This window comes from Apostichopus japonicus, chromosome 23 (assembly GCF_037975245.1).
Source record: "Apostichopus japonicus isolate 1M-3 chromosome 23, ASM3797524v1, whole genome shotgun sequence".
NCBI lineage: Eukaryota > Metazoa > Echinodermata > Holothuroidea > Aspidochirotida > Stichopodidae > Apostichopus > Apostichopus japonicus.
In genome coordinates, this window is record NC_092583.1 from 9,117,452 (window position 1) to 9,143,281 (window position 25,830).

Consider the following 25,830-nt stretch of genomic DNA (forward strand, 5'->3'; position numbering starts at 1 on the left):
TATATATTATATATATATTTCCTCATTCACGGCCTCGTCCGTATCAAACAACTTGGCATATTTACTGTATATAGCATACTAGAATCCGCGTCTCTGGAGTAAAAGTTACATTTCAGAACAGTTTCAATTTGAAGTCGAGAATAATTTAACACTCCTCAGACTCCTCGCTTCTCTTTTTGTCTGTTTAAGATGTATAGGAGTCATCAGATATTTGACTTCTCACTGAAAGTGAAGCATTACTGTATTTTTTTTTTGCCGTATAAGGAATATTTTGATTAGGTGAATAGTAAGGCTGCATATAAATTGGGATATTCCCGTCTGATTCTCCAATGGTTCTTTCTACATCCCTTATATCTCCTTAGAATCATTATTTCCTGTCTTTAAGTCATAATGAACATCAAAATCTTGCTTGAGTTCTTGTTTAATCCAACTGTTACGGTTCCTTATCTATATTACGAAGACAAAAACTAAGTGCCATCGTAGAAATACGGCAAAGCAGTGTCACGAAACGAACGGCCAGATCAAACGAATACGCGTGCGTATAAGTGCAAGTTGGCTCCATCATTAAGTGTTCATTCATACTTAGTAAAGATTCCTAAATCCTATTGGTCCATTCAGGTCAGCTGACCGTGGTTAATCCTGTGAGTAACGCACGGTAAAATAACGGGGCATCACTTTAATAAATCTTTGGTTATATGTAACCAAAAATGTTTTGTTTTATGATTTTTCCCCCACACAAATGGTAGTGTATGAATGAACGGGGTTAATCAACCGTCTAGCGTGCGTTACTCACATGATTAATGCACTCCGGGTATTACTGCTATGGCTGGATGCACTCGGGCTCCGCCCTCGTGCATCGCTTGCATTATCCCCCGACGATCGTGCATTAATCCTGTGAGTAACGCACGCTAGACCGTTGATTAACCCCTTATTTACGAACGCGATGCAAGAAATAAAACTTGCGTACACAGGCGCGCGCGTGTACTCGCTTCACTTTGTTGTGTGTAAGACTTATAAGAGTTATCAATCTAGCGCTTTTGGCGTTACGCAAATTCTTTGGGTTGAACATGATACCGTCGCTCCATCCCAACCACTGATTAGGCTTTGCTACTTAAGGCATGTTATATGATGCCTTTAGTGCGTTCGAGCGCGCAAAAGTCAACGCTTTCTTCACGCAGGTTTACTGACGTCACATAGGCATAAAACTAAGAGTATTGTATACCTTGACAACGGTATCCTTCAGTTCAATTTGCCTAGCATCACGAACACATAGTACTTGCTTTACCTAGCGAATACAGCGATTTATTTCCAGAAACTGGAATCCACTGCTTCAAATTCATATTTCTGGTGAGTATACGTTCTCTTTAAATCAATTTGATTAGCGTTTGCTTACAGAAAATAATAATATTTACTGTATTTGCCACGCATTGCTGCATTACATGCAGCTATAGTTTGGTGTAATGAATATTCCTTATAGTTATAATTCTGAGCTTGCTATTCATTAAATTTGATATGGACACCCAGGGGCATAGCTAGACTTCATTCTTTCGGGTGTGGGGAGGGGGATAAAAAATTTCCAGGGGCAGGCAGAACCTAATTCCTGGGAAAAATATTTATAAATAGTTTTTTTTTGGGGGGGGTGGGGTTTTCATCCCCACGCCTTGTGAATGGGTAAATGATATGAAACCAACTACATAAACGTCAGCACTTCGGGATAATGAGTTCATTGTTTCTTGAAGATGGTACTATATAGTCATTACCTGGTCGACGGTATATGCGGTATATTTCAACTCATTAATAAAACCATACATAGAAAATAGACATTTAGCCCTATGTCATAATTATATCATTGCAATATTGAATGATACAATTATTTAAACAGTCCTTAGAAACCGTTAGTTTTATTACATTAATCTCCCTTCGAACAACATTATGTAGTTACAAGTACTAGTATATCTAAAGAAAATATCCTGTAATAATTTAATGGCAAGTTTACCCACACTACATCTTAGCCAAGTTAAGCTTATCCTAGCGTACATAGGTATACGCTTAGAAGGTCTATAGGCCTACATCAGCTCGAGGGTAGCGTAACATGGCCTTGCATAGAAAAGCCAACAATCCAGACAAGTTTAACCTCTAGTTGTGGCATAACCATGTATTACCCACAAGTCGGTCTAACATAGCACAGAATAGTATAGCATATCATAGCATCGTAATTTCAGTTCAGCTATATTAAACCTAACCTAGCATAGCATAACAGCTAACAATATGTTTACTTTGCATAACCTAACAACAACTTTGTCATTACTGGCCTTGTCTTTCCCGAGGTCTTGACTAGCTATCGCATATCGAAGAAAATGTAAGACTCAAATAGCCATCCTCATGACGTAAGGACTAAGATGTGGAATGTCCTCCATTCGACGCCTCAAATGCGACCCCTCACGAAATCAGTCTTCTGTTGCAAAGCAACAACCCATACTTTGTTTAGATTTTTGGTTCTCATGAAATACACACATGAAACACTCGCAATGTATATACAAGCTATCTATATATTTATATAACACACTTTTATGGTTGTAAACTGTGTTTTTTTTAAATTTCAGTTGGTAACAATGTTATCCAGACATATGAACGAATTCCAACACCACCAAACCCAACCGGCTCTTCATAGGTAAATGGAGTTAATTTATGTATATTTAGCATTAATGGTATGCGCATGAGAACATTGTTAACTGTATCTTATTTTGATTTTTTTTGTATATTATATCGAATGTTTACTGTATATGACATCGACTGTTTACTGTATATGATATCAAATGTTGACTGTATATTATACTGATTGTTTGCTATATATTATTTAATCTGTTTCATATATATTATACTGATTGTTTACTGTATATTATACGGGTTGATTACTATGTATTGTATCGACTGTTTATATATATATTATATTGATTGTTTACTGTATATTAAATTCATTGTTTACTGTATATTAGATTAAAGTCTGTATGAAAATTGGCTGTGGAATGGAATATCCTTTTCTGATGCGTAACTCGTCCAGCCAATTTTATATCATTAATTTAAAACTGATTTCCGTAAGCAAAGGCGAAATTCGCATACGTTGGAATATTCGGTACTTGAATAATTATTTATCCGTTACCCGTTCATTGCAAGAAATATTTTGTAGTGGTATCGAGGAGCCTTGTGTCGTTAGCTTAGTAAACTTAATGGGAATTGGTAGATGTTACATAACGTTAGCAATGAAACGTATGCCAGTATGGTTGAAGAATTTACATACTAGGCTACTGTAATGATCAGTATCCTTATGGAATTATTCCCCGCTGGTTGCAACTTTGACCCTACATGTGAGCAGGATGACAATTTTACATCGGTGACTCCGAGCAAAAAAGTCACAAAACATACTCAACACGTGACATGGAGCTGCAACCCCCACCCCCAAATAAACAACACACTTATTATATATGTATATTTAATTACAAAGAATGTGATTTTATCAAAACGAAAAAAGAAATTGCTAATAGTTTCTACATTTTGACATGGTTAATTAAGACGATTCTATATATTTCATTTTATAGACGCTCGGTTTGGAAGAAGGTCGTTTCGACCTTGAACTGCTGTGGCCATTCTCGATCTAATACTTACGAAGTTCCGGACCAGTATGAACCAAGACCTTCATCAGTTTCCATAACTTCATCTCATGGATCGAGAAACAGCTCACAGCAGAGAGTTGGTCATGTGACCGACAGGCAAGGGAAAAGATCTTCACCCTTGACAACGGAAAGCTTTCAACCTAATTACCAAACCAAAGTCGCCGCTAAACGCAACACCAAAGGTTCAACGGAAGGTAAAAACATCTTCCAGCTCAAGAAAGCGTCAGACCTCTCCAAAGAACAGAGAGGTCACTCTTATCCAGCCCACCAACACCCTGGTAAATAAAGGGCGCCCTCCTCTCACCAACCAATCAGGGACGACCAAACTAAGATGCCAGTCACGTGGTATCGATCTGAAAGATGTTTCGACCATCATCAAATATGCAAAGTCGATCAGCTTTCATACTTTACAGTCTCTTTCACCAGACGGTCAAGAATCTTTGAATGAAACAATTAAACGGCAGAAATCCTTCATCAAGTCTTTTTTAAGGTGTCAAGCAAAGACTCCATGCCACGCCGTCGGGCTTGACCAGGAGTTTGATCAACGCCATTTACAAATACTGCCCTCTTTATGCCGTCAGGCAGTTCGATCACCGGCATTACCTCAGGCGTTAGCTCTCCAGCCTCAATCATCCTGTTTAAGACTTCAAGATCAGGAAAACAATGTAAACTTCAATTGTTCAAAAGATGTGACCCTAGCACACGCTACCGCCTTACCAAAACCTCGTGACGTCAGCCATATTCCACTAGCAATTGACCTAGTCAATGTACGCAACGCACAGAATAACGGGAGCATCAATCACATCATCCAAACACCCATTAAACCACATTCATCAACCAGAGCCAGAAGCCATAGTGAGCAACCTTTGAAGCTAACACCTCTTCCTGTACCGAGAGAGTTAGTCCCAGGCCAAGAGCCAAAGCTAGCGATTAACAAACAAGATGGCGATGCCTCACGAGTGGATGGGTTGGTAGCAGGCTCAAGGAGCGAAGTGGAACTAGACGGGTATGCAGCCAAAACACATAAAGTCCTGATACGAAATGTCAACATTGCCCGATATCCATCAGTATCAAGAAATGAGTTACCCTCGGAGAAAGCGCCTTTGATACATCCAAATGTCAACTGGTCACAGCCACGAAAGGTATTCAGGCTCACAGATATTAATTGTAGAAATTTCGATGAATAATGTTGCAAAAAAACACCCAAAAATAAATAAATCTAGGAACAACAAGAGGAAAAACAAACGATAAGAAATGAAACAATAAACATAATGACTTTCAGACGTGGATTTCGTCGATTATTTTTCACATCGAATGAAAATTGATTAAAAATTTACATTGTAACACCAATAGATTATACTAAACAATTGCAAATGTTTAAACTGAACAGTAGTCCGTATTAGCTTCATGATTAGTCCATTAAATTTATTTTAATTCAACCCATTTCATAATAGTAGCTTTACGTTAGTTCACAATTTGAGTCTTCCACTTTCATTATCGGTCATCTGTAATTATCTGTAGATCTTTTAATTATATCTGGACAACTTGTTTGTCGATTATTCCTCCAGGTTGCTATTACCAAACCTGTCCCATTTAACACCGATGCAACGGCTGAACCAATTGAGGCAACGGCTGAACCAGTCACGGCAACGACTGAACCAGATGAGGGAACGGCTGAACCAGACGAGGCAACGGCTAAATCAGTCAAACCAACGACTGAACAAGTCAAAGCAACGGCTGAACTACTCAAAGTAACGGCTGAACAACTTGTTTGTCGATTATGCCTCCAGTTTGCTATTACCAAACCTGCCCCAATTAAGACCGAAACAACGACTGAACCAGTTGAGGCAACGGTGGCTAAACCAATCAAAGCAACAGCTGAACCAGTCATAGCAACGGCCGAACCAGACGAGGCAACGGCTGATCCAGTCGAGGCAACGGCTGAACTAGTCAAAGCAATCGCTGAACCTTTCAAGGCGAAGGCTGAACTAGTGAAAGAAACGGCTGAACCAGTCAAAGAAACTGTCAAGCCAATCAAAACAACGGCTGAACAAGTTAATGCAAAGTCTAAACCAGTCCAAGCAATGACTGAACTAGTCTTGACCAAGCATACGCTAACTCCAGACAAGAATGTTGTTGTGAGGTGAGCAAAATGTTCTGAAAAATCTAGCTAAATGTTTGTAAGGATTTTCAAACTTACTTTTTGTTACTTGCCAAGTCAGCATTAACTTTCTCCGTTGTCTTAGTAAGGGTGTGGGGAGGGGTGGGTGGGGTTCTGCAATGGTGACAAATAATTAAAAAGCAATAAATAATGTTCTGCTTTACTTTATTTCACTCATCTCAATTTTTTCTAATTCTATTTCATCTGGTATACTTGATCTTGATGAGAAAGTAGAACACCTTCATAAACGTTGCATATAACAGCTTCTAATAATCTATTTTCATTCATTAGGAAAACAACAGCAGCAAAGCTACAGCATTTATTTCCAGAATGTGAGTTGCTATTGCAAAGTGATCTTCAGCATATTTTACATCCGACCACCAACAAACCGATAACTCTTGGCAAAGGAGCGTTTGGAGTAGTAAGGCTAATGAAAAACATCAAAACTGGAAGGCTTTGTGCTGTGAAAACCTTTCAAAATCATCTTATGAATGCGAAAATATTCAAGGTTAGCAAAGCGAAAAAATTTAGTTTACCAAACTTGATCTCATACGGTACGTCAGAGTTTTGTGGCGTGTTTTCTCTGACGTCACGATTATGACTTCAGTTTACGGCTTTATGGCTTTATTAATTAATTAATTAATTTTGTATATCAAATTGACAAAATATTATGGCATCGAAACTATCATGTCTTTGGTAACCAAGAAGGTGTAGGAAATCTTATCTTTGTAATAATTGTTCGTTATTACATATATAATCTGAAATGATATGTACTGCAAACGAATATCAAGAAAATCACTCATTTAAAAAAAAATAGTATTAGAAATAAATTATTCAATATACCAATAAACATTCAGTTTAATTGTGATGTGTCTGTTAATACTTGTAACAAAGATAATTTATAACAATAATTTTTGAAATGAATAAGATTTACGATCTCGGTAGGTTTAGTTTTTAAAATAAACCATACCATTCCACCTTTTCATAAGGGCCCACATTACTTTCTGAATGTTCAATTCTCATTTTTCCGCTGCAGGACATCTCCATCAGTTATCGTAAATTGATAAATATGCATATTTAATAATTTGTGCGTTCCTTACAAATGCTAACAAAGTTCGAAAGCCAGTTTAGAAAAAATAAATAAAATATGAAACGAATATCAAAGATTATTTTTGTCCGTATCTTCATCTTTTCTTTACTCACTGTGTAATAACTGATTCTCTTTTCCTTTGGACAGGACGCAAAGGTGGAGGTTCAGATGTTAACTAAACTACGCGGTTTGAAGTGCGTCCCAGAACTGTTCGGTATTGTTCCAGCAGAGGGGAACACCGGGGTTCCTTCTGTCGTTCAAGAATTTATCGGTGACCAAGACACTCTAATGACATGTACTATTAAAACCGCTATTCGCAAGAAGATCTTTTCTGCTGATATTATCGTTCGTGTTGCTCTGAGCATCGTTAAAGCCCTCATAGATGTTCAATCACGAGGAATTTTTCACTGTGACCTTAAACCTGACAATATAATGCTGATGCCTGAGCTTCAAGGAGGGCAAGATCCTCATATCAAAGTCATCGATTTTGGAAGAGCAGTAAGCACGGCTAATAAACCAAAATACGAACATCTCACACCAGAGAGGCAAGGTGAGGTCCTCCAAAGGTCCGCCCACATCGCCCCGGAAGTAGTCCTAGGGTTATTGCCATACAGTGAAAATTCAGAAATGTATTCATTAGGTAAGATCTTCATTAGAATGGCCGGAGACCGATCTAAATATTTGAAAAAGATTGGCAAAATGTGCATGCATGACGATTTTCGTCAGAGACCAACGATGAAGAAACTCAAGGAGGAACTGACGTCATATATAGGGAGGAAGCAATGCTAGACAATGACGTCACATGGATGGCATCCGGCCGAGAAACTTTATGAAAACTAAATAAACAATGATTATCGTTTAGAGGATTTTGCCTTGTGACGTAATGTTTCACAGAGTTCCGCCGTGTGAAATCAACTTTTACACACAAAATTCTCGAGTAACGCTGATATACGACATAGCGCCCTCGATTAGTTCCAGCAACTTCGAGAAAAACGCGACACATGAGGGATTCTTTGGAGTCCATTTACGCAACGTCCATATTGTTTAGTTAATGTCCTGTCAATTGTGTTCTTCAAAGTATTATTTTTTTTACTATATTAAAGAATGCATCTATACGGTGAGCAATATTTCTCTTTCAAATAAAAACCTTTCCAAACAAAACTTAATGCCTTAGCCCACGTAACAACATGATACGATAACAATGAATATAAAACAATGTTTGACAATGCCTTAAGAAATTTTAAACTGAAATAAATTAAAATAATTAAAAATAAATCTAAAACTATTATCTATGATCTTCCATTTATTGTATTTTAAATATTAAAGCCATATTTAAAAATTGACCCCAAACGTAGCTCCGTTATCATCACTTAACCCCGCCCCCATCCCACCCTCACCTCACCATGGCACTACCATTGGCTAGTGTGCTGCTAAAATACGAACTCACATATGGGTTTGACACGGTGACCACATCGAATGAAATAGAATAGCAATGATGTGCGGCTAGCAATGCGGAAGAAACTTTGGCCTTAGGTTCATTGTGCGTACTCAAATTTATTGTTACGAAAATGATTACTATTTTTTTGTGTAACTCTTCTTAAAAAATTCTGACTACGGCGTAGTAAACAGAATAGCCAAAATACCAAAAATAACGAAAGCCAGAATGTGATTAGACAAACATACGACCTGTTTTTCATTGTGCACTATACTATAGAGGGGATTTTTTAGTGACGGAGGTTTGACGGCTTAATACAAAAATGAACAGAAAACTATCTGCATTTTTAGATCAAAACACACACAACAATGGGCTCAACAGAGATCTCTCTTTTAGGAGTATATATGCTAAGCTAAATACCAATAAGGTCTAGTTTCTTCCATTTCATTACTGCAACTGAAGAAGAGCCGTGTTGATGCTCGAAATATTTTGTAACCGATTTAACGTTCTAAGTAATAAAGTTGGAAATGAAAGTATCATTTTTTCCATTTTTTCTTGTGGATACATATATATATACACACACACACACACATATATATATATATTTATATATATATATATACATATATATATATATATATATAGATATATAGATATATATTTACAAACATACACACGTACACACATACATATGGTAAGAGTGAGACAGGTGGGACAGATAAGACGGATGAGATAGATGGTAAGAGTGAGACAGATAAGAAGGATGAGATAGATGGTAAGAGTGAGACAGGTGAGACAGATAAGACGGATGAGATAGATGGAAAGACTGAGACAGATAAAACGGATGAGATAGATGGTAAGAATGAGACAGATACGACGGATGAGATAGATGGTAAGAGTGTGACAGATAAGACGGATGAGATAGATGGTAAGATCGAGACAGGTGAGACATATAAGACGGATGAGATAGATGGTAAGAGTGAGACAGGTAAGACAGATGAGACGGATGAGATAGATGGTAAGACTGAGACAGATAAGACGGATGAGATAGATGGTAAGATTGAGACAGGTGAGACATATAAGACTGATGAGATAGATGGTAATAGTGAGACAGGTAAGACTGATGAGACGGATGAGATAGATGGTAAGACTGAGACAGGTGAGACAAATAAGACGGATGATCTCACCTGTCTCAATCTTACCACTTATCTAAGTGGTAAGATTGAGACAGGTGAGACAGAAAAGACGGATGAGATAGATGGTAAGAACGATACAGATAAGAGGGATGAGATAAATGGTAAGATTGAGACAGGTGACGATAATAAGACAGTAAGAATGAGACAGATGAGACAGATAATACGGATGAGACAGGTGGTAAGATTGAGACAGATAAGACGGATGAGATAGATGTTAAGAATCAGACAGATAAGACGGATGAGATAGATGGTAAGAGTGTGACAGGTAAGACGGATGAGATAGATGGTAAGATTGAGACAGGTGAGACAAATAAGACAGATGAGATAGGTGCTAAGATTGAAATAGAAAAGACGGATGAGATAGATGGTAAGACTGAGACAGATAAAACGGATGAGATAGATGGTAAGAGTGAGACAGGTGAGACAGAAAAGACGGATTAGATAGATGGTAAGAACGATACAGATAAGAGGGATGAGATAGATGGTAAGATTGAGACAGGTGACGCTAATAAGACAGTAAGAATGAGACAGATGAGACAGATAATACGGATGAGACAGGTGGTAAGATTGAGACAGATAAGACGGATGAGATAGATGGTAAGAATCAGACAGATAAGACGGATGAGATAGATGGTAAGAGTGTGACAGGTAAGACGAATGAGATAGATGGTAAAATTGAGACAGGTGAGACAAATAAGACAGATGAGATAGGTGCTAAGATTGAAATAGAAAAGACGGATGAGATAGATGGTAAGACAGAGACAGATAAAACGGATGAGATAGATGGTAAGAGTGAGACAGGTGAGACAGATAAGACGGATGAGATAGATGGTAAGAGTGAGACAGGTGAGACAGATAAGACAGATGAGATAGATGGTAAGAGTGAGACAAGTAAAACGGATGCGATAGATGGTAAGAGTGAGACAGGTGAGACAGATAAGACGGATGAGATAGATGGTAAGACTTAGACAGATAAGAGGGATGAAATAGATGGTAAGACTGAGACTGATAAGAGGGATGAGATAGATGGTGCGATTGAGGCAGGCGAGACAAATATGAGGGATAAGATGGAGGAGAAAGATGAAGGACAGAAATGGACAGATGAGATAGATCGGAGAGACTGCAGAAAAGAATGAGATAAAGAAAATTATGAGAGAGATGAGAAGGAAAAGTCAGATAGGAGAGATGAATCCGGAAGAGACTTTTAAGACTAATGAATGGGTTTTTACCTAGAAATAAATAAGACGTCAAATGGTGTATTATGAGGTATATTTGTAATCTATAGGTTAGGTTTATAATTAGCTCTATACGTAAGGTTGTGCTGATAAACACTCTTGTTCTTTGTGTGTGGTTGAAAAGATGGCGTACTAATTATTCCCGGCTGAATGAACCCCCCCCCCCCCTTTCTCTCTTTCTCTACTCCACACACTTACGCAAATTTCTGTGTTTGTAACACAGTTTATCGTCAAACGTTGTTTTCGTTGAGCAAAACAAGCAACAAGATTTTTTATTTTCTGTAATTTAAATTAATCACATGCACTCACAAAAGATTCAGACATCTATCTTTATTCATAACAGATTTATTTAAGAGATTATCTGCCAAGGCTGGCTGCTGGAATCTATGAATAATGGCATAAAGTAAACATAGAAATGCAAGATATTAGACAATGTATCATTAATCTTTGCCTCTTTACAACATGAACTGCTTTTTTGTATATGTGTAATGTTTGTAATTTTCCCATTGTTACTTATAAGATAAATATCTTGAAACGTGTCTTACTAATGATCGGTTATCGATCGTGTAATTGTTGTAAGGTTTCCAAGGTAAATATTTAAGAATTTTAAAAACACAGAACAATATGTAAGTATAGGGATGACAAATTTGTTTTATCTCGGATTTTGAATAAAACGCAATTAAAATTAATGTGGCTGTTTTGAAAACTAAGTCGGGTTAACTAACATAACTTGTAAAGAATGAAACAGTATTATAACAACGAAGAAACTCTTTGCTGGGTCGCCATTTTTACAACGTTCTTTTAAATGAATCATATCATATTGGTATAAGAATATCTTGTTCTTTATCCCATATTTGTTACCGGCCAGCCTATGTAGGCCGGAACAAAAAACCCTCCCTATATGTCTCCCTCTTCGTCAGGCCTGCTAACTATAAGTTAATAGCTTACAAGCCGTTTAAGCCATTCATTGCAACATGCTGTATTCCATGACTAAACACATTTTAACTGCAAGTGAGGGCGAACTATAACAAAAGAGAACATTTCTCTAATAAAAAAAATCTCAAAATAGACTTAACCTTGTTACTCAAAATTCTCTCAGCACGTAAACCTAAACTCCTGCAATTTTATCATTAACACGACAAACGGAATAAAGCAAACTACATGGGAAGTTTTTGTTTTTATAACCGAATGTTTGGCAGAGCAAAGATTGTTGTGTTAAGGACAAATGATTAAGATGATTTTATAAGATTAATACGTACCGTATTTCTATTAAGCTTTTTGACCCCCTTCCGAGTGGGTTAAAATACTGCCCACTTTCACCCACTGACCTAACATCATGTTCAAACTGTGAACAGTTGTTGAAATAATTTTAAAATGCCTCCAATAGGTCGACGCTACTTTGCAGAGACCAGCCAACACCCGCCTTCAAATTCGACACTCGATTCAACTCGGAATAAAATTGAAACTATAATGCGTGGATGTGATGGTGGTATATTGATGATATTACCCCTATCTCAGTACGCGAATTATATTTCAGTCATACAGCGACTTGAATCGAGGGTTGAATATATAAATCTTATAAAATTCGATGAGTATGACGTACAGCACACTGGTGCGTAAAAGTGATACAAATCCAACGTAGCCTGATTATGACGTGGCGTTGTGTATAATGAGAGATACTGTAAACTGTACTTTAAGGAAAATATAATAATACAATTAAAACAAAGTGATGGAAATTTATCATTCGCAAAACCAAACTATCACAAGACAATTATTATGTAGTTAGTTCAGTTTAGTTTAGTAGAAAAAAGGATCAGGAGGGACACTTAAGTCCCCATCAAGGACCCTATAGAGAGAGAGAGAAAAAAAACATGAACACACAGACACTCAGACCCGATTACAATGCTTAAAGTGCTTGTCCAAAGCATTCTTAAACCCATTCACACTACTTGCAAGTACAACTTTCTCAGGCAAACCATTCCACTCATTCACAACCCTATTAGAAAAAAATTATGCCGAATATTAATCCTACTATGCGACTTTTGGAGTTTAAGACAATGATCTCTAGTACAACTACTGTTAGCAAACAAGAAAAATTCGGTAAAGGATAAATTGTCGAAACCATTCACAATCTTGAAAACCTGGATCAAGTCCCCACGTAACCTCCTAAGCTCCAGTGTGGTGAGATTCAACAGTTGTAACCGCCTATAATAAGGAACCCTCTTTAAGGAACTAATCATCCTAGTAGCCCTCCTCTGGACCTTTTCAAGTACTTCCTTATCCTTAGCAAAGTAAGGGTTCCAAGCCTGCACAGCATACTCCAGATGAGGCTTAACCAACTGCTTATAAAGCCTAACTACGATGTCCTCTTTCAGAAAACTGAAGTTCCTCTTGATCATACCTAAAACCCTATTACCTCTTTTAGCAGCTTCAAGACAATGTTTAGAAGGTTGCAGAGATGAGTCAATGTAGATACCTAGGTCTCTTTCAACAGAGACCTCCTGTAACTCCACACCATTAAGATTGTATGTAAACTTTTGGTTACTACTACCAATATGCATTACCTCACAGTTATCAATATTAAAAAGCATTTGCCACCCCTGAGACCAGGAAAAAATCTTATCCAAATCCGCTTGAAATTTCTCAGAATCGCTTTTGGAAGAGACCTCAGAATACAATTTGGTGTCATCAGCAAACTTCTTAGCTTTACACAAAATATCTCCGTCATGTCATTTATATAGGCAACAAACAACAAGGGACCTACCCTTGTGGAACCCCACTAGTAACGTTCTGCCAAGAAGAAGCACAGCCTTTAATTACCACCCTCTGTTCCCTACACTGCAAAAACTCCGGTGTTAACATTTTGGATTTAGCTTGTCGGTGTTGAATTCAGTGTTGATTTGACACCAAAGAGAATGCAATCTGACCTTCAACCTCGTTCAGGTAGAAGTTTCAGCCAATCCTTTTCCAAGTTACTCTCCTTAACGCGTAAATACATGATGTCATAGAAATCGGGACTCCTAATTGGTCCATAGTAGTGGCAGTAATTATCATATCGATATTGTCGGCGAAGCTGTTACAGCCAAAGTTGCGCAAAGCAGACGAGGTGCAAACGAAGGGGGCAATATGTTCGTTTATTTTAGAAATGAAGAAAGGAAAGTTGTGGTGTTCAAGGAATTCAGAGATTTGATTGAAACAGGTATGCATTCTTTTGGAGATAAGCTGTGTATAGCCTATAGGTTTTAACTTTCTCGTGAAATGATAGGCAATCCACGGAGGCAAGGGAAGGTTGCCTTTCATAACTTCATCATAGGCAGATGCCTAACGGAAGCCTATTGCGTAACCTAGGCCTAGGCTAATTGTTGCCGAAGGCCCTATAGCCTCTACAGGCCCAAAGCCTAGGCCTATAGATCATTTGTAACGTTATAAATCATTGCGTAAGCCTATAGAGCTGGCAGTTTAATTACTACTTTCCCTTGAACAGGGCTGTGTATCACTATTATATGTATCACTTTTAAATTAAGAGTACTTCTTTCCCTTTTACTAATTCAATGTGAAATGGAGAGTGATAGTTATACCATTAGCCTACTCCATACTCCATAGTCTCGAATATAATGCATGTATGATGTAGCCTAGCCCAGTTCAAAGGGTCGTCGACGACTTGACCTAGCCTATATGTATAGTTTACGCCCCAGCTAGTTTAACTTAATAAGGACGTACCCCTACTGTAAGTTGAAGCCTACAGTTCTATTGGCCACCAACAAAACTAGAGTAAGGTCCTTAAATAGCCTCACACTCATCATCACACTGATTATAATGCAAGCAATATAATTTTGAGGTGGGTTCTCAATCGTTTCGTGCTGCATTAAGCTGCTGTCGAAAGACATAATAAATAAGTTGCATTGAATCTCTTGCTGTTGAGCATGTCTAATCATCTCTGTGTTCATGAATAGACTTTTTATTATAAGTAGTTAGTAGACTTAAATGAAATTGTTACACTGGAAAGCCATAGGGCATCAAATTTCATGCCTAGTAGCTTGCATCCCTCAATAATCCACAAGAACATTTGATGCAGATTTAGCCAACACAAAGACCAAATATGTGATAGGCCTTATATGATTTCCAATATTTCCAATTGATGACAGACTGCATATCTTAGATTAAAAGAAACTATGTAAAGCTTGTTTGTTATGTTGGTTTTGGCCAACTTTTGACTGCGAAAGGAAGCATATGTCTAGCGTACATGCTTAGAAAGGCAAAAAAGTAGATAATTTTGAAGCACTTCATTACATATTTACATTGTCAATCTTGATTTTCAAAGTAAAACTTGTACTGCAGGTCTAAGTGATTTCACTGTAGGCTTTTTCTGCAAGGCATGTGTAGGGTGAATGTATTGCAGTCTATATGGTAGTTTTATTACCATTAAATGTTGGCTAATTGCCTCGTTAGGGCAAATTCTTAAAAAATCAGCAGTTTTTACCATTTGATTTACAAATTCAGACAAATGAAGCCCCAACTTTTGGTCACTATGTTTCTGTTTGTATACTATCTTGCAAACATGCAATTTGCTGAGAAAAATGACTTTGAGCATGAGTTAGACATGACGCTCTCTGTGCAGGCCAACTTAAGGGAGTAAATTTAATGATACAAGGTCAAGGGCTGTTAAATTTAATGCGTACAGACCTATTTCAGGGCTTAGTCCTAACAAAATAGACTTAAGTATATATGCATGACTAAATCAAAAGTATGATACTTGCTGGTTTATTCTATTTTCTTTCATATATGATACAGCAAAGAAGAAATTCAAAATTGCTGAAGATGTGATACTTGTGGATAGAGAGGATGGAGCAGAGTTTGATGAAGATTCTCTTGTACCTCTCCTTGAAATGGAGCAAAACACAGCCATCATGGTGTTAAAGAGAGGTGAAAAGTGGGGTTAGTGGCAAATAAGGAGCTACAGACAATGCAAAATACTCTGCTTACATGAATAACCAATAATTTCCAATGGGAAAATGAAGGTTAGTGTGGTGGGATCTCTGACAACAATTCCTTAATTAGGAATAAGCCTATACCTTTTGTCACAGAAAAGATCCCAGAGGTTCCTCAAAAATGACATTTGTTGTTGTTTTCGCCTCGTTTGGTGGATAACACCTCAGACTGGCTCCTTGATCCCCAGCATTTCAAATTGGGAATTTTGTTTACTTTCCATACCACATTGAGAGTAGTGTGTAAGCATAGTTTATACAGTGGCAGTCACAATCATATGGTCAAGATAACAAGGGTTGAACGTTGAATTTTGACTGCAGTTTATCAGCGTTGTACTGTTTTTCCCATAATTTTGGCAATTCCCAAACGCAAAACACAGAAGATTTGAAGAAATGTCTCATGTAGTGAGGGTATATGCAAGTACAGCAAAACAGATAAGACTTAATTGCAACTAAGGGGTAGCAGCTCTGCAGCAGTTTTAATGTCTGGTTCTTATGGCTAGTTCTGTGAAGTTTTGAAATCAATGTGTTACATTAATTGCCATTTTTTGTGTGGTTGTAGGATTGATTACTGGTTAACCGATTGAAAAATTTGACCGGTTATCAGTTCATGGATTGTTAGAAAATGCACATTCCTATTCATTACAAGAAATGTGTTCACCTATCTCTAGCTATGTGCTTAACAGCAGATTTTCTTTTATTTAGTATCTCCAGCAGCTGCAAGGGTTAAAATAGACAGCAATTCAGATACTGATGTAATTTCTGAGGAAGATGATACTCAAGATTATGCTAATCTTCCCTCCACCAGTTCTGCACCTCCCATGAAAAGATTTAAGGAAACAGAAGCAACAACAGATGAGGCAGCTGAGGTAATCACATTTAAACATTTCTTTTAATGTTGAGGGCTTTATACCATTCAATGGAAACCTACAACATGGCAAAACATTTGCTCCAATTAGAAAGTTTTGGTATCCTCCTTTGCATTTAACAATCTTTGTGACAATGTATTGTATTTATTAATAATGCTTGAATCCACTTTGCTCCCAAAGACTTTGGATATATAGCATAAAACAACTCAAGAGCTGCATACATTGGTGTTGGATTTGGGGTTTGACATCTGGACTGAACAGAAATATTACTTTTGAGATTTTCATATTTGCTATTAATTTTTAAGATTCTGAACAGTCAGTAACCTAACAAATTGATGTAGCCTTAAGCATTATGGGTTGAGGTGGGTGTCACCAATGTAAAATATGAATGGATTTGGTGGGAAAATAAGTGGGACTGACGTTTTGATGCTGGGAAGATCTCCTGTAGAAGTCATCTCTGGATTTGGAATGGTCTTTGGGTATCCAATTTAGGATTTCAAAGGACATTAGAAAACAATAATACTAATATTAAAATAAAAAGAATGAAGGTCTTTTACTAATTTATGTTACAAAAGCTCTAATTATGAATCTCTAAAGTTCATTACAACTTTCAAGAATCCTTGTATTTTTTTCTACACTTTATTAAGTGCAGTTCTTCAAAAAAAGTGCAAGTGGAGCCACTGTTTTAGCTGAATACAGAGCCCAAAAGTGTCTGAACGAAAAGTCCAGGAGATTGTTGGTAAACATTGTAGTTGCTAACATGATGGAAGTACATGGGTAAGTTTTATTTTTGTAGTTGTAAACAGAGAAAATCATGATTGCTGCAATGAAATGCTTAAAACTTTAACATGTCTATGAACATGGATTAATTGACACATGTAAGTAAGTAAGTGCTCCATTGATGAAACATTTAGCTGGTCAACCCATGAAGATAGTTGGGAAATTGGAGAGTGGCAGTAACAATTTCTGACTGCCACACTTGTGCCAATTTTTAATCAGGCTAATTGGTATGTTCCTGTTACAGAATGAGTTGTCTGTTGCTTTGTCAGATCTGATCCTGAGCTGGGGATCCATTGTAAACTTAGCCTTAAAGATCTCCTGCATTGGCCCCAAATTAGCACAATAATAGAAAAAATGTGTTTGCTTTCAAGGACAGTGATGTGACATGATCAGTATTAACCATTGAACACCAGGTATTGCTTTTCATTTTAAATATTCTCCACAGACAATACCATATGCTGAAAGACACATGTTATTGAAATTGTGTACACAAACTTAGTTGGGCTAACCCAGGCAGTTCAATTTCATTATGTTAGAAACTTTCCTAGTTCATAGCATGTTATATTTGGGAGCTCTGACCAATACAGCAGATAGCTGAGCGCCTTTAAAGACCCCTTTCTCCTCTGTGCAAGTGAATTTCAAGACCCAGGTTATTAAATTCAGCATTGGTCCATTGTTGTTTTTAAGAATACACAACATTTGAACTGACCAGTATTGCAGGTTTATGGCAGATTTGTGGTGAGAGAAAAGGGCCTTTAAGTAATCACTCATTTAGTAAGGCAAACATCTAATACACTAATATCACACTTTATTATGATATAATATACTATTACACCATATTATAATACACTTTATTTCCCCCTACATCTACCATCACAGACGGACGCCACCTACGGTCACAAAAAGAAAAAAAGAAAAATGCAGTCGGTATTGTCAACCTGTTTGAAAACCTTCAAGACCCATACACACCAACAGGTCATGTAAGTAATTAATTTAAATAAACTGCAGGAGGACCCAAAACCCCCACCAAGGGTTTTTGGATTAAACACTTGCTGTCATAGGGACATTATTGTAAATTTTGGAACTATACTTCAAAACAGTTGTTCTGCAGTATCATAGTTTAACATTAAATGCAGGGAAAAGGCATACATGCATAGGAGGGGAAATGGTTTGTCTAATGCAGGGCCAGTCAAATTTTACATTATAGGTATCATGATCTTTCCAGGACAAGAGGAGAACTTTTTTTCTCACTTAAAATGTTGGGACATGCATGATTTGGAACTGGACATTGCCATGGAAAACATTTCATCTCCCCCCCCCCCCCTTTGCAATTCTTCCTTTAGATGCCCATGACTTCAGTAGAAACAGAGGAAGTTGTGGTTAAAGGTCTCTTGTATAAGCGCTGTAGTTTTGCTAGTTCAAACTAAAATTACTGCCACATACTCATAATTTCTGAGAGTGTTTTTGATGGTAAAGATGTCTTGGAAGCTACTTATGAAAACTCCTAGCAATTTTCAACCTACAGCTTAACTTGGGAAATGCTATTAAGAAATCTCCAACTGGAGAGTGGTACATAAAATGAACCACAGCTAGTACTAAGTACATTTCATTATTATTTTCAGGAAGCTTTTTATGATGAAAGAACCAAAGGAGGATTCCTTGCAGCAAGGATAAAAAAACGTCAATAGAGGAGAACATCATTCTGAACAATCAAACATAACTCCAAAGGACCCTGCCTGCAAGCAAGATGGAGACCCCATGCTTAAAAGGCCATTACATGCTGTGTCTGATAACCTGCAATCTGAAGATAACACTACAGCAGATGTAAACTGGATGAAACATACCCCTGCTGTATCTACAGATTCTAATTTGGTCTCTGAGAGGATGAAAAATACTCTATTAGTGAGGAGAAACATGGTCAATGCTATGAATTCAGCAGGGCATATAATAGAGGAATTTCCACAATTCAAGATTACTCGAGGCCTTGTGAGTATGACACAAAGTATTCTGACTGGTGTCATGTATGCTATTAGACTGTGGATTGCATGCATTTACAAGTGTGCGGGGGAGATATGTCTGTCATGGGCATGGACGTCGCTAGAGGGGGTGTGGGGGTTGCGACTGTCGCACTTTAAACTTTCCAACTGTCGCACTCTCATTTTCACATATTCTTATAATTTGCGAGTGACCTAACATTTTCGGTCAAAATTGACCTTCAATCAGTCATTTTCACCACGTTTTCTTTGTCAAATTGAGACATTGTATCTCGCGATCCTTATACTCCACCATAAAAAACTTTGTTAGAGTTTTGTTTGTAGCACACTGTTTTACAAACCATTGTTTCATGGATTTGCTGTGAAAGAGGCAGTACCTCAGCAGACTTCTGTCAGGAAAACCAGTGAACTTGTTGACTTCAAACCACTGTCATTACTGAGGATTCAATCCAGATGTGATCATACACTTATGTCTGTCCAAGGCACATAATTTTTCAATGAGTTAATTTTGCACATTTTTTGGCTGAAGTAACCCAGTCAGTGTTCGTTTCTAACAATTGTTTTTATCTGTGAACAGTTATTAAATTGTTTCGCCAGCTAGAATATTAGAGAACATGCTACAAATTACCTTTTAATCAGTGTTATGTGATTGCCAATGGTTCAGTTATGTTCAAACATATAATTATCAAAGTAACACTGTGTTATAGTTCAAGTGTAAAGATACGAATACACAGTGTACATTGTATACATACATCCGGGTATTAAAGTGTGATATCATTGGTTTCCATGCATGTGTTTATCAGTTTAAGACAAAGGTATAATATTAACTTTAAGCATTTATAATATGCAAGCATTATGATCTGATTTATCTTCATTAAAAAATAAGTTTCTAATCAGTTTATGGGCTTGCTCATGTTAGACAAGCTTTTGTTCATTCTTGTTTATGCACTTAATAAGGTGTTTTCTGTACAACTGATGCTTCTAAGATGAATATAAAAAACGTGTAACACATTTAAAATGGCATCTATGGCTTTTATCTGTTGTTTATTGCTTATGCGTATTGTCCAGCCCAGACTTTGGCGATACCTTGGAAAGGTGTTTTACAAAATACAGAATTAACACGATCTGGATTGGATAAAGAAACTTGCAATTCAACATCAGTGGGAAGATCTAAATAACACCATTTTTGGTGTTAAAATCAATTCAGTTAGTGTTAATTTTACACCAACCAGAGTAACAATATCAACACCAAAGATAATGAATTTAACACCCTTTGTGGTGTAAAGAAAAGGATTCTCAACTTGGTGTTAATTTAACACCCGCTGGTGTTGGCAAATATGCACTCCAAAAAGAATACAAATTTAACACCATGGGTGTTAAATTTAACACCCGAGTTTTTGCAGTGTATTACCAAGCCAATTCCCGATCCAAGACAGTAAATTCCCTATGACACCCATGCTCTTCAGCCTAAGTAAAAGACGCTGGTGGGGAACTTTATCAAAGGCATTCTGGAAATCCAGGAACACGACATCTACAGACCTCTGCCTATTTAGTGAACTTGCTACATCTTCCATAAACTCAAGGATATTAGTGAGACAAGACCTTTTTTGACAAAAGCCATGTTGAGACTCTCTGGTCAAAGACTGACTGCTGAAGTGACAGACCATAGACCTTTTAACAATAGACTCCATGACCTTACAAACTACACTAGTGAGACTAACGGGCCTATAATTACAGGGCTTAGACTTATCACCCTTCTTGAAAATTGGGGTAATATTAGCACATCTCCAGTCCCTAGGAACATAACCTTCATCCATAAATTTACTAAAAACCAACGAGAGTGGAACGCAGAAATGATGTGCAAAAGTCTTCAACAAATACGGATGGATTGCATCCGGTCCAGAAGCTTTAGAAACATTTAGACGAAGCAGCTCCTTTAAGACAACCTCATTCGAAAATAAGACCGTATCCAGTTAAGGCCTATCACTGCCCCCCTGAAAATCTGGAATACTACTCGTATCTTCCCTTGTGAAAACCGACACAAAATAGTTGTTCAAAAGATCTGCGAGATCCTGACTATCAGTTACTATATTATCAGCCTGTGGTGCCCTAAGAGAAACAATTGCATCTTTTACTTTCTGCTTTGACCTGACATAAGAAAAGAAAGTTCTTCAGGCTTGTCTTATACAAATCAAGCGAATATAACATATACACCCGATGTGGCCTTACAAGGACAAATTAAACCACCGGAGTCTTGTGACGTCACACATATTTCATTTGCACTTAGTCATTGCAAGATACCCGATGTACGAAATAGCAGAAGCAACAAGCGATTTGTCCAAAGAGTAATTAAACCAAATCCGTGCCCCAGAAAAAATCCCAACATCTCATTTGTTGCCAGGAGGGTTAACTGTCCCAAATCAGGAACCAAACCCAACCATTATCAGTCATAACAATTTAAGTTACCGTTTACAATAATTCGTGGTTGGGGCAGGGAGCTGCTACTCTAGCAGCTCCCTGGTTGGGGTTATCAAAGAGATGAATCTAGATGGTAGTTCAATGAGACCACCCACAGTCCCTACACAGCCGCCCCCAAATGTATCCAGGGTCAAAGGTGGTGATGGTAGAATCGTGCGATCGTCTGTGAATTTGGTTGGACGTAAAGCAGTTAGGCAAGGCGTAGCCAAAGGCGAAGCTTTCCGAGGGTTAATTAACGCTACAAAATGCAGTCACAACCACTCATGGACCAAGGAGACGGACGGACGGACAAACTGATGTACATACTTCATATAAAATCTAATCCGGGACAGATTATCAGACTAAAGCTAATCGAAACGGACAATCGTTTGTAGATATTGCTTATTCCTGCAGATTACTACTGCCAAATCCGTCCACAATAATCACCATGTAAAGATTGAACCACTCAAAGCAACGATTAAACCACAAAAAGCAACGGCTGAAGCAATCAAAGCAACGGCTGAACCGGTCAAAGCAACGGCTGAACCAGTCACGATCAAGTCTACGCAGACTCAGGAAAAGAAAATTGTTGTAAGGTGAGACTAAGTTTGTTTGTTTCCGCCAGTTGAAAAATGAATTAAATGAATTTCTTTGATTTACAATGGGATTAAAATCTGTCCAGAATAATCCAAACTGTCGACAGATATTATGAACATGCAGGTTACTCAATAGTCACGTGGATTACGATGACAAATAATAACGAATTGGAAAAGGGAAAGCATGAGCGAACGATTGTATATGGACAAATTTACATTGATTGAATTGTCACATGAACAAAATGACCAGCATTCCAACTGACGAAGTTGAATATGAAACATCTTGAGTGACGATCTATATCGAATATTGTTCTATAGACCTGACGTATGGAACGCGAAATGGGACAGAATGTGGGAAGTTATACTAAGCTTAATGCTTCTGTACTTTCTGACGAGTTAGACGATGAAGCAGAAGTGGGGGGGGGGGGGTGTTAGATCTGAGCGGGGAGGATTTATATGGTAGAGATCAATATTTCTCATTGATTCTATTCTAAGGGCAGAGGCAGAGGAAGAAGTTTAATTTGGGTACGTTGAGAATGAGCACAGGGACATTGAGACATGCTAACTGATTCGATGGGACAGACACAAACTCAACTCAATACGGCTCGACAAAATGGGTCCTTGATGCATTTTTCAACCAAACGGAAATTAAATTATAATTTTTACTCTCGCGATAAAGAGCACTTTTTAATAATATCTTTTTAAATTTCTCATCAAAGAGGCACTCTTTTTTATAAAAAGAGTACACCTTTTTAATTACGCGAAATTATATTTTTGGCCATTAACACAATGGAAAAAATTAAAATTTATGTAAAGGGAACCCTCTGAGGTTTTTCGAAAGATAGGTCCCTAACCCAGAGTGATGTCAACCAGCGAAGGAAAAGCAATGATGAATTGAACGCATAGTTTCGTGAAAAGATTCATATTCAATTAATTGGAGAACTTTGTGTGATGTTTGTACTCCGGGACGAGAAATAACACTCATATGTTAATATATACTAAAAAGTAGAATTATGGTCGAGTTTTAATAACAGTCTCTTCATGTTTCCTTATTTTTTTTTCAATTTAGGAAAACAACCGCTGTAAAGAAAACGCCAAAGCTACAACGTTTATTTCCAGAATGTGAGTTGTTATTGCAGAGTGATCTTCAGCATGGTTTACATCCAACCACTAACAAACCGATTACCCTTGGCAGAGGAGCGCATGGAGTAGTAACACTAATGAAAAGCATGAAAACTGGAAAGTTGTACGCGGTCAAAACCTTTCAAAATCATCTTAGGAATGCAAAAATATTCAAGGTTAGCAAACCGCCATTAATTAAAAATTATAGATATGATGTACGCTTTAAATAAGAACGGTTTATGTCAATCAATAAACTAGTCAATGAACGACTAATCCAAATATGGAAAAGATAACATAATTACATTTGTTTTGTCCAAGTTAGATAATAAGTTGTATAGCAGTTTGTAACTCAAAATCTTGGTTGATAATAAGAACATCAACTTTGACCTTATACGTTCTCATAAGACTTAGTGAATCACAACTTCGTAACAATATAAATATATATATATATTGTCAGATTTAAAGCGCCAGGGGTGCACTCTGTACAATCATAACACTTGGGTAATACGCCCTTCATGACAGTTATTCAAAGCCAATTTATACGCTTTAACACACCAGTAGAATCACTGTGGTCGAGTGGTACGGACTTCGGTTCGTGACACGAAGATCCGGGGTTCGATTCCTACCTTCGCCTGATGAGTCCCAAAAGGACGACACCGGTCGTGAAGTGGAATTTTTCTGGTGTGTTATTCTTTATTGAATTACTATATATATATATATATATATAATTACATTAAAATAATACATTGAAATAGTAGTGAGTTGGAAATCCAGAACAGTGAAAAAACTTCCAGCCTCCACCGGGATTTGAACCCGTGCCATTCATTATTCTACATTGTCTTAAATTTCTGAAGGGGGAGGAGACACCCGTCCCCTCAACCCCCTCTCAGGCGATTGTTTGGCGTTTGCGTTCATCTCAAATCTGCGGATCACCCAACTCTCCCCCCCCCCCCCAAATGTCAAAAAGAAATCTACGTCACTTTTAACCTTGGTCGCGATGCGTTCATTTCTACACGCGCAGCGTGGAAATGGTCTTGTTATAGATACAGGATGGGGAAACTTCGTTGTGAACTTTCCATAAACGGTGCCATGTGTATATGGTATTATGTTAGACAGGCTGCATTGGAACAGCAATGTGAAGGCAGTAAACGTGTAGCCATATAGACTAAGTATCATCAGCGTTACCCAACTATTTAAATATTTACTTTAAGTGAGAACAATAACGAACTTTTAACACAAAAACAGTTTTATTAGAATACAAAATCAAATTCTTGGTGACATACATAGACTGTTTGACTTGAAGTGTTAGAATAAACAACCAGCTCAAGCTAAAAGGACACTGTGGCTAGTCCAAGGTGCTACATAACGTCAGTGTTGTCTACGAACTTTTAAAGTTAAACATTTAAGCAGTAGACTATATATATATATTTAAGGTTTCTCCTAAAAACCGGTATACTCTTGAACAGGGCTTACCATGTTAATTTTATTTAGATGCTGGAATAGTGTTCCAATGCGAATGGAAATTAAGGTTGATCCATATAAGAACGTAGCTCATACAGGAAATTCAGCATCCTTCGCATGTATGAGCACTGACACACACGATTAACCATATTTTGAACATATTTTCATCCACCTTACTTACTCCCGTCTGATTCCCTCATCCCCACTCCCTCCCCACCTATCCAAATAGTCCAATATACTGACTTATTTTGTCAGGTTTCTATTTTGAATAATATCGGGAAAATCGTAGAGTTTTCAATATACCGCTATTATAGAGAAGACTATATGACCGTTTACCATACAAATCGGCCGCAATTAAATTAAAGACGCTATAACTGTATTTGCCATTTCCAGACTTATGTTGAACTGGTTAGAGAGACAAATTATAGTGGCACACTTACTCAATGTAAGTTAAATTGAGGGAGAGGGTGGGGGGGGGGGGATCTCAGGTTATGTGATTATCTCGATGGTCTGTAGACTGTAGGGTCTGCGTTTTGTAGACAGGCAGATCACCTGTATTGATTTTACGACCCCCCCCTGCTCCCTCCTCTCTTTTCAGTTTTTGGAATTCGATGTATTTATTAAGTACGTCATAACATTCAAAATTACACTCAAATTGGATCAATAAACAAAAATGAAAATCTCACCGAACTGCTTTAAGTTCAATATTGACTCAACCATCACGCGATATGGTTATATCTAAAAGGTCAAGGGTTAGTGGGCGTAATTTATTATTTGA

The 25,830-nt window shown here is 37.5% G+C and overlaps 2 long non-coding RNA genes across 2 annotated transcripts; both read left to right on the forward strand.

Moving 5' to 3' along the window:
• Positions 1-1,189: 1,189 nt before the first annotated feature.
• Positions 1,190-3,793, forward strand: LOC139964900 (uncharacterized). The gene is made up of 3 exons (XR_011792122.1): positions 1,190-1,347; positions 2,604-2,671; positions 3,597-3,793. It is a non-coding gene; the product is annotated as an uncharacterized lncRNA (long non-coding RNA).
• A 13,492-nt stretch (positions 3,794-17,285) lies between these two features.
• Positions 17,286-20,182, forward strand: LOC139964778 (uncharacterized). The gene is made up of 3 exons (XR_011792086.1): positions 17,286-17,419; positions 18,302-18,402; positions 19,045-20,182. It is a non-coding gene; the product is annotated as an uncharacterized lncRNA (long non-coding RNA).
• Positions 20,183-25,830: the final 5,648 nt, after the last annotated feature.